Raw genomic sequence first — 11,401 nt, 5'->3', positions numbered from 1 at the left:
TTAATGTGGGGTTTTCTGCTTTCATTTTTTGCAAAAGCACATGTGATTATAATGAATTTTTATGTCTCTTCCCTCTAGATGCATGCCTCATCCATGCAGGCACATTTAACCCTATTAATTCAGGCATGCATAACATGGTTTACTATATATCTTGGTGTACATATATTGTGGGACAGACTCTCTCTGATACTAGCAAATGACTTCCCTGCTAATCCCATTGATTTACATGGAAGTGTGGAATTATTCATAACCATTTCTTAGGGCTCATCTGCACTATATGCATACAAGGTTTGTTGCTTGTTGGACTACACATTTTTCACCCTCCCCTTCTTTGCATAAAATTTGAAATATGTCTTTTATTCATTATATCCAAGGCAGATGGATGTTGCTGAGAGGAATATTAGGGTCTGGTATTTTTTCCCTTATGCAAACTTTTGCTTACATTCATAAGGACAGCAATCTTGCATTCAAGTTTCTTCTCCAGTTTGTAATTGAGTGAAGATGTGCATGTTTTCCTCTGGAGCTGATGGCTGCATATGTGTACAATCAATTGCCCCTCCTTCCTCCAGCGTGTCTTTGCCCTCTCCCTCTAATTGCTTCAGACTTTTTTTGCTGAGTGTTGCACACCACCAACCTCTCACTGATCCTGGTCTACCTGAGCATTAAATCACAGGAACTGGGCCAGGTGTCTCTTCCATTCTTCTGCCTAAAGGAAGTAACATGAAGGGGGCAACTTTTCCTTATTGAGGTGCTAAATATATAGGTAATGATACTTAAATGAGTAAGTAAATAAGAACGTAATTCAAGCATTAAGTGTTGTCAGCTTCAAGTAGATCTAAAAGTGCTTGTTTAACAGTAGTTTTCATTAGATCGTGGGTTCTCTCTGAGGACTCTCAACTTTACCTTTTCTGAAACCATTTAGGGATCAAGAGGCTCTAGGACACTAAAAACCATACCAACCGATAGAATAACTTCTGTTTAATTGTTCTGAGGTCAGAACTTTCACTTACCTTCCCACTATATTAATTTCTTTTTTTTTCCTTGGATATTTTCAAGGTCAGCAATGTGTTGACTATTTTTAGTTAACTGCTAACAGATGTACACTATTGAGTTCATCTTACTTCCCGTTCTGAAATTTAAAAACTCAAAACAGCTTTAACACTTCTAAATATAATACCCATTTTATAGCTGCTAATCTGCTGAGTTTCACAACAGGGTAGTTTTTTCATTAATTCTTTGCCTTAAGGCTTTCTTCATCTACAATTCTGTTTTACTTTACAGTGTTTAAAACAGTACCTCAGCATTGCATGGAATTTGAACAACCTGAGTTAATGTATTTCAAGTACAGATTACTTTTTAATTTTATGCTTTTTTCTAAACTAATCGTTTATCTTGAATGTTTAAAATTCACTAACTCTGATTCTTCACCTAGTAACCCTTCATCATGGATAATTCACTCTTCTATATAAAAACAACAAAACAAACAAGAAAAAACAACAACAACAACTATTTAATGGGAAAGATATAGATAAGAATAAGTCTATTGTAGCAGGTGAAATCCAGAACAAGAAAGTAGACCTATTTTCTTTATCTGAAGAATATTTTCCTTTCTCTTATTGAAAAGGACAGTAGAACTGGAACAGAACTGAAAAAATTGGTAAAAGATGTAATTAAGGCATGCAGAAGTTGTGCAAAACTCAAGCAGGATACCAGCTCAGCTCTGCAAGGCTGACAAAGTAGAAGTTATGCAAAACAATGATATTGCACTTACTCAAAAGTGAGACTCAAGGACCAGCCACCTAAAAAAGACGCCAGACATTGAAGACCACTGAAATGGACCTCAAAGAGCCATGTAAGGACTTATGATAGGGGAACAACCAGGTAAAATAAAGTGATAGATATATACCAGATAATCAGGAATAGCTGATGAATATATAATCAGTGCATATTGCAAAAACTCTCTTTACCTGACGTTGAGGGCACTCAATTAGAGGGAGGATGCTCCAATTGATGAACATGCTGCAATAAAGAATAACAGATTTCTAATACTCAAAACTGAGTTAGAAAGTTTCTATCTGCCCAATTTCTATATCAAGGTATTCTATATGTGAGAATTGCTATCAGGGAATCTGAGGAAAAAGACACCAGAACTTTAAAAATACATTTACTATAGTGCCTGTAACAGAGACCCCTGATGTAGTTTTTGAGGTTCTACACTAATGTGCACCCCAAGTGTCTTGGTTTAAGACAGTTTAAGGAGGACATCCTAAAATGGGTTACCTCCTCTATAGTTTAACCCACCCCTTTCTACCAATAAGGATAAACAAATACAAGTAGATACAAGTGAGAAAATAAGTTTGAAATTAAAATCAAAATAGCAACAGGCAAAAAATAACAGTAATAGCCACTAGCTACCAAGTTGCTGAAATCTCACCAATCCTTGGGAACTAGGAAAATTAAAATGGCAGAGTAGCATCTGCCCTGGATGGTGACCCCCATTGTCAATTGCAGCACCCTTGGAAAAAATAAACAATCTTGTTGGTCATCTCTCCATAGATTTTCAGTACAAATTTGGCCTTTTATTAATATGAATACAATTTTGAGATGTCTCCTGTAAGAGCAGAGGGAGGTTTTCTCCCATTTTTTGCAAATGCAGTAATTAACTAGCAGTGAACTTAACATTGCTAGTTAATGTTGCTTTTAAAAATATTAAGCCAAACCACTTCATTATTGATTCTCCTTGAAATGAATCAGCTGTAAGAACACTCATATCCTTCTGTCTAGATTATTTTTATCTACACAGCTGAAATATTGCTGCATGATCTCCTATGAGGACTTCCAGCTAAATTTCACATTACTGTGTTATTTTGTTGTTCTTCCCTGCTTATACAGGTAAGTTAAAACCAAAGCTATGAATCAAATTAATCTGTTCTTCCAATTGTTGGTTATTCCATGTAAAGACAGAGTGGTTGATGTTCAGATGCATGCCATTTTTATATGTGTTTACATTTACCTTACCCCCATAATATATTATCGTTCTTCTGATGAGCTCATTTACTTATCTTTACAAGAAAATAATCTGTAATGGTGTCAAACTTTTGAATTATCATTTCATTTGAGGAACATCTGCTTTTCATGAGCTGTTTGCACAAGTTTGTTTTTTTTTTCTGATATTAACTACAGCTATCAAGCAGAGAAATAAAACCCAACAAATCACCCCTCCCCAGACTATGACTGAGTTCTAAATAACCTGGAAGAACATTCAGCTGAGCTTACTCAATTATTAGTGTGACATATTCTTTCAGAGAAGAATGATAGTTGTAACTGAGCCTTTGGGACAAGAAAATCATAGTGAAATGACCAGTAGCAACATAGTGACCGTAGGAGTCTATCAATGTTTAAGGAAATTACATTTAGCCTGTAAAATTTTACATCTTCGCAACTTTACTTGGTCTATCATCTACCCTACTGCTTGGCTAGCAACAGCTCATATGTTATTGTCATATGTTGATATAAACTAGTTAACAAAATGCTAAGCTTTCCTCTTTGTTATTCAATGTTTTCATTAAAGACACAGAAAAAGATCTCAAGCGCTCCTCAGCAAGCTGGCAGATGGTACCAAGCTGAGTGGTGCAGCTGAGAAGCCTGAAGGATGAGATGCCATCAAGAGGCACCCAGAGAAGCCCAAAAACTGGGTCCATGAAATCTTGTGAGGTTTAAAAAGACCAAATGGGGGCAAGCCCCATTATCAATATAAGCCTGGGGATGAACAGATTGAGAGCAGCTCACTGGAGAAGGACTTGGGCGTGCTGGTAGATGAGAAGCTGGACAAGAGTTGGCTGCCCTTGCAGCCCAGAAAAACAATCATGTCTGCATCCAAAGTGGCATGGCCAGAGAAATGAGGGAAGAGGTTCTGCCCCTCTGCTCCACTCTGAGGCCCCACCTGAATGCTATGTCCAGCATTGGGTGCCCAGCAGACAAAGGACCTGTTGGAGCAAGTCCAGGGTGAAGCCACCAAGGTGATTAGGGGAATGGAGCACAGCTCCTGTGAGGAAAAGCCAAGATAATTGAGACTCTGAAGCCTGGAAAAGAGAAAGTTTCAGGGTCACCAGATTGCAGCCTTCCAGTACCTTAAGGGAGCTTACAAGAAAGATGGAGAGAGACTGTTTACATGGGCACGTAGTGATAGGACAAGGGGAAATAGTTTTAAACTGAGAGTGGGTCTAGATGAGGCATTAAGAAGAAATTCTTTATTGTGAGGGTGGTGAGGCACTGGAGCAGGTGACTTAACGAAGTTGTGGATACCCCACTCTGGAAGCATTTGAGGACAGGTTGGATGGAACATAAGTAATCTGGGAAGGTGTCCCTGCCCCAGATGGCAGGGGATTTGGAACTAGATGGTCTGTAAGATCCCTTCTAACCCAGACTGTTTTATGATTCTGTAGTTCTCTGCATGTTGACTCTTCCAAATATGCCCACAAGATCCTCTAGCCCTTAGGTCATGCAGTGTCAGAGTTCAGTGGAATTTAAGTTCATGTTCTTCTGTTTTACCCTGTCATTAGCAGATGAGCAATATGTAAAGGCATATCTTGAGATCAATACACTGTGGCCTCACAGTTCAGGGACTCAAGGTCCTAAAGCATTTGTCTACAGAACACTAATTATTTCTTTGTCATCAGTCCTCTTTCACAAATAAGCACTGATTGGATGTATTTTCCCAAGACAAATTTTTATACTGAACATCTGCTACTGCATAACATATGCTTGTCCTTAAGAAGCTCCAATTAATTATAATCAACAGCTAAAATGAGTAAGGTGGAAAAGCCATTTCCATATCTGTGTCTGGCAGGCAGTCATCCAAACTGAATAACAAGGGGTGTCTTTCAAAAAAAAGGTGTCACTAGTACCAAAATTATTCTTCTTGTAATGCAACTATTCATCATAAAATAATTTCCCTAATAATAAATTAACAAGTAAGTAACTGTAAAAGTTGATTCCTCCTCAAAGCCTGAATAGAGACTTAGCTGATGTGAGTGGAAGGAGCCACAGGCTTTTAGGGAAGCTGGGCCTGGCTCTGAGAGGACCCAGATCTTGATTCTCCAGTGTAATCGACTGTAGTAGCTGAAAATAAAATGATTACTTGGAAGTATTCAAAAATGTGGGGGCAAAGTAAAAAGAAGGAAGAGACTGGTAATGAAAATAATGTCAGAATTTATTCTCTTAGTCCATCAAGGAAATAAGGGATGCTTTAACAGAGAAACATAAAAGTATTTGGAATGCAGAATAACCATTTACATTGCTTCCTCAAGAATATTCTGAGTTGGAAGGGACCCACAAGGATTGCTGACTCCAGGTCTTAAGTGAAAGGCCTGTGCAGGGATCAAACCCACTACCTACATGTTATTAACACCATGCTCTAACCAGCTTGGGTGCCTGCTGGTGGCTCATTTGGAACCTCTTCTGTACCCTGCCCTTTTAATCACACACCACAATGAAGCAAAAGTACAAAGTATTGACGTTTTGAGACAAGGTAAAAGCCCCTGATTTTGGTGAAAGAAGTACTAACTGCAAAAAATGTGGAGAAAAAAGCTTGAGAACTTTTCTCAGTAAAATATATTTTACTATGTGCCTGTTTGATGTCCATGGAACAATAACATTTATCTCTCTGTAGGAATTGCGTTGGGCCAATTGGATGGTCATTTTTCAAGGCATTTTCCTGCTTCCTTTATTATATTTGCTACAGTATTCAAAAGCCAGGAATAGATTGTATAATGTCATATTGGTTTTAATTGTTAGCCCAAGACACTTGCTGAAAGGAGGGGAATGCTACACGGGTATCTCACAATATGTTCAAATATGCATTGTAACCATGTTTGATAGGCATGAAAGAAACTTAGTACATTTTGAACATTATTTATTACTCAGGTTTCCATACCTGAACTCCTGATGTTCAGAGCCCATACTTGATTATTAAAATATGTGCTCTAATCAAAGTCTCCAGCTGATTCAAAGGAGAGTTTAAGATCAAGTAACTAAACACATTATTGGCAGATATTATAGAAACTACAGAAAGGGAATGATACATTAGTCCAGACTGCTGTCACAATGAAATTATTCCTTAAATAATATATTCCAATACTTAGTGTAATAAAACTATTAGCATTCTTAGAGATGGAGCTTTTTTCAACCATTTCTCAAGAGAGATTGTTTCATAACCAAATAGTACTTAACGTCTAGTTTGATTTTTTAATTCTGTTCAATTTTCAAAACACATATTGGCACATCTTTATTGATATATTTAGCATAACATAGCAATAGTAGCATTTCAATAGTAGCATTTCAATTTCTGATTTTTTTAAGGAAAAAATCAGAAATATAATCTCTTCTTTACACTTAAAAACATCATGTGACTTACTCCACTTACCGCACTGAAGAATTTTTGCTCTGCTTCTGTTTATATGCAAAAATACTAAATAAAAGCAAGGAAAAGGAAACAAGATTTTGAAGTTGTTCTGCCTTTATCAAGTTCAAAACTTCATGCTTGTTTTAAGTTATTTAAATTGTTCCAGAATTTTGTCTTAGCTTGTGATAACCCTATCTGATTTTTAAGAAATAAATGTTATATCAGTTTCATTAATTGAAAAATATTTAATTCACTTTCTTAGTCTTCTTTTTCAGATATTATTTTTATTTTTAGTTTCAAATGTCTAATATTGTGGTTACTACTGATGTTGGTGACAAAAATAATAGCAGGTAAGGAGGGAATATTAAACCTGATTTCTCACTTTTTTGGTGTAAAAGCTGTTATCACATATTTTCAACCAGAAAGTCTGTATTTTTTATAGGATCCTTAGATAGGGTCGCAGCAGAAGAAGTAGGAGACTTTATTTTATTCCACAAGACCTCTCATTTTCCCTTTGAGAGAATATAAAATAGGTACCAAAGCACAACATCTTCAAATTATAACCACACTTCTTTTCAGCAGGAGAACATAAAATTGGTAAGATCCACTGCAAAATAAAAATAATTTCCATGCATTTTAAATTAGTTTTTGCAGGTCTTTTTTTCTGCTGTCATGTTTATCTGTAAAATGAGGCTCTTGTAACATCTGCAAGACCACAGATAAGCCTATGAACTTCTGACAATATGTGAGACATTTGAGGAATTTGCCATTCAAATCTTAGTCTTAAAGTACATCATGACTTCTGCATTCACTTACATCCTAGACTTACTTGCTGCTCAGAACTACAAAGAGCATTCAGTGCAAACACTGAAACTCTCGTGTTTTCCTTTTCTCTTTCCTACTTTGGCAAGAAAATAGCTGCTGATGATTAAGAGAAAAATAAAATAACCAAATTTGTATGTATAAAGAAAATAAAATGTGTAAAAAAAACAAATTGGGAATCTTTGCCTATTTGTGGTGTTCTGTCTTCTGAGGCAGTCATACACATAATCTAATTTCTATGAGTTTCTGATTTTTTGTGGAAAATAGTAACTATATTCTCACTGATAAACTTTGTTTAACACAAGAAAGTATGTTCAAATAGTCTTCTGCTCTTGGAAATAGTGGCCAAGATGAATAGTTACAAGATCATCTTGGAAATAGTGGCCAAGATGAATAGTTACAAGATCCTTTCATTCAGTTCTAAACTGGAAATTTCTCCACAGCAAATGAGTGAGTTGATGCACAGAATACTGATGGGCTCCTATTGCAAAGAAGTAATCCAGGCAAAAAGAAAATTCTTAAAAATCTCAAAAAGTAATCCAGCAGTCAGAATGGTTTGAAGCCATAATCTTGGCTCTGCCAGCCAGTGTGCTGTGTTGAGTTTCTTACCTAATTTCCCCGTTTATAAGATCTTTATTATCAAATACACAAATTCAATCCATAAAAAATACACTTCAACCATAACAGCTATATGAAACCAGGACACCTATTGTCTCTGCTGTAGGTTAATTTTCCTTTTTCATGCCATATATATGTCTTGCCCTGTATAGATTGTCATGTAGTATCCCCTTCTGCTGCAGAATCTGTAAGTGTTGCAGTTCCTGGAGCTGAAAAAGTATGCCTGTGTTAATATATTCTAACTATAGAGCAGCAGTGTACTGCTAAACACTGCAGGTAAATACTGCAATAATTCCACACTATTTGTGCTCCTGGGTAGCATACCAAGATGAACATCTAGCTAGCTAAGTGAAAACATTGTACCCTGAAAGATAAATGCGGACAGAGAGGATACCAAAGAATTTAGAAATCCACAGCTTTCAGTGAGATAGAATCAAAGATGGTCTGGGTACAGCAACATAGAGTGGTGTTTGGGGGGAAGATGAAGATCAGACTGTGTCCAAGTGAAGCGATAACAAGCACACAAGAGGAAAGATTAAAAGACAAGCAGTAGCATCTTCAGGTGAAAGGCAAGCAGCACAAATCAAAAACTGTTGGTGGGATTGCCTTCATCAAATAAAGCAAGTTATCTCATGATAGCTACTAGTTATTTTGAGTATTAGCTCAGTAGGTTTATCAAGATCCTGCTTCCCCAAGAAACTTTTGTGGATAAATTACCTGGTTGTAAATGGGTCCAAAACTTTTGTGGTGAACCAGTGCAGAATGTAGTTCTTGTTTCCTTCTGCTACAGACTGGTAAATGTAGGTTTACTACTTCTCCTGAGGTCACACTGGAGTTGTTTGTACAGAAGATGCTTTTAAGAATCCTCCCCAGCCTGTCAACATTCACTTTTAGGATCTAAGAAAGATTACGGCACTAGAGAAGAAAATGTGATCAATTTTCACTATAATTTATAATGCAACTTCTTTCCAAGGTCAGTTGCTGCAGGAGTTCAGAACTAAATTTAATGAAACTGTGTAATATTCCCCATGATATAGTCTATAGATACCTTTAAAATGCACTTTTTTTCTTCTTTTTTTTTTTTCTTTTTTTTTCTTTTTCATTCCTCCTAACCCTAGAGCTGCCACATCTGCCAGTTGCCTCCTTTTGACAGCTCATCACTCCTGAAAAATGTTTTGGATAATTTCCAGTTCATTCTTGCAGGAAATGAGGATTTGCTTCCTCACTTGGGATACCTGCTGCTAGGTTTATTCACTAATAAGCATGATAAATGTTTTAGCCTTTGATCAGTGTTAAATTAACAAGTAAGCTCCATAGAAAAAAAGTCTTTGAGGCTCAGAGGCTCAAGACAGAGAATGTGTTGGAAATATGATTGATTGTCTTGCTGCGAGAAATTTCCATAAAAAAATTTTTATCATGCTGTTATTTTCTGAACAATTAAATCAAAAGTGAAAGACATCTAGCCTCCAAAGAGGACAAGAGGAAGGAAAAGACAGAATATACAAGTTTGTTTCAATCTATACAGACTGGTTTTCCTGGAATGTTTTTGGGTTTTTCTTTTATCTGTCTTACTTGAAGGATTATTTTCCTAAATGGCAAATTATTTTTTTATTTATCTTCTTTTTTTTTTTTTTTTCATTTTACTGGCTTTAGCAGGGATTAAGTGAATTTTCCTTATAATATTCCATGCTGTGCTCTGCTTTAGATTTGTGACCAATCCAGTGCTCATAATTCAAGAATGCATTAGCTATTGTTGAACCCTGCTTGCACAGTACCAAGACACTCTATGCTTTTTATTCTACTTCTTCCAGACTGTAGGCTGGAGGTGGGCAAAAGAAATTTTGTAATTAACTTACTTACAAATTTCATACTATTGTGACTGTAGTGTAATATTCACTTATACTAGAAAGCTTTAGCGTGTCTAGCTTTGACACAGATAACTATATATTAATCACAGCAGGAGATTTAAATGGAATTGGAAAAAATTTCCTAAAAAGCAAAAAAATAAAGTTGAGCTTGAGCTAATATTTTTTGGAAGCACCACCCACTCCTTTTCAGGGTGTGGCAGTGTACCCAGAGGATGCTCAATTAGTCTTCATGGAAGATTAATGAAAGGTTAATTTGTGAAATACACATACAGAAATAAGTTTGGGAAATGGTGTAAGGCACAAAAAACTAAGGCTCAATGAGCTTCTTAAAAGGGCTTACAGTTTTTATGTACTCTAAGTAAACACAGAGGAGAAATACTAAGGTATCCTCCAGAGGTCAAGACAACAAAAAATTTTACTGGCATCTTCAGAAAATCAGAGAACTTTGGCAAAAGTTTACAGCAGCATTCAATCAACATAAAACCATCCACAAAGCATTAGCATAGCCCATTCAACTGAGCAAACTCCGAGCCCATCCAATTTTAAGTTAATCAAAACTCTGAGATGAGAGAATTAGATGGAGAAAGAGAAAAAAGGGAAGATAGAAAAGATACAGAAAAGAACAAACATAACTACCACTCCTGGTTCCAGAGGTGTTCAGCTCACAGACTTTGAAGAAACAGAATAAATACTCTTTTCATTGGACCTCAGTATATGAAGTAGAAGGAAATATGACCACTGCATTTATTTTGTGAGGAAGGGCTAGCTGTGATTCACAACTCAAAGCAAGAACATCAGATAGTTCCTACCAGCTTGGAGTAGGAATATTGCAAGGTTGATACTGAAACTCAAGAGATGGGCTCATTTTAATGTAAACATCTCTTAATCTATTTTTAATGGCTAGTTTAGGCATATGCCACTTCAGCTTGGGTTTACTGAGTTATTTGTTTCATGTGAATCCTACTTTTGCCAATAATTCTGCTTGGACACTGTATATAGCAAAAATATGCTGTGTGGAAATATACATTATGCTGTGCTCAATCTGTTAATGTTTCAGCGGTGGATCTAGAGTCTTTCATCAGAATTTCAAATCCAGAACTTTCAAAGTTTTTTTTTAGTAATCTTATTGCCATTATAATTTTTATCATAGGCTACCCAAATTAGTTATTCCAGTCTCAGTGCGCATGCAGAGATGATTTACTCTGAGTGATTTATGATGATTAGGGCTATAAACAGAAAAAAGTTAGGTTTCTTTCTCTGGAAAATGTCAAAATAGTTCCTCCATAGAAAGCAACACGAGCTGTACTAGAAAAATGACAATGCTTAGATGAATCTTCATCTCAAGTGTATCTTTTATTTTCTGTGGATGTATTAGTGTTGCCAGATGAAAAATTGTCTACACTGGGTGAGCTAACACAATGCTTACAATTCTTCAAAGCCCACTGGCTCATGGAACTGCAAAATGCCCTTTGTGTAAGAAGGAGAACTGGGAGGTACCCAGCCCCAGTTTCGGCAGTTCACCCGTCAGTCAGTCAGCTCTTTTTGGGTCCCTGACAACTAGGGACCACCGAAGGGGCCCCCAGGGCAGAAGAGCACATGTATAAAGGAGAAGGAAAATCTGTTCATGATTGCAGGAAAATTATTATCATATGTATGTTTATTCTGGTACAACCAATGAATGTGTATGTAA

The sequence above is a fragment of the Ammospiza nelsoni genome, chromosome Z, assembly GCF_027579445.1.
Source record: "Ammospiza nelsoni isolate bAmmNel1 chromosome Z, bAmmNel1.pri, whole genome shotgun sequence".
NCBI classification, from domain to species: Eukaryota; Metazoa; Chordata; class Aves; order Passeriformes; family Passerellidae; genus Ammospiza; species Ammospiza nelsoni.
The sequence above is the reverse complement of the archived record's forward strand: the minus strand, read 5'-3'. Positions refer to the sequence as shown.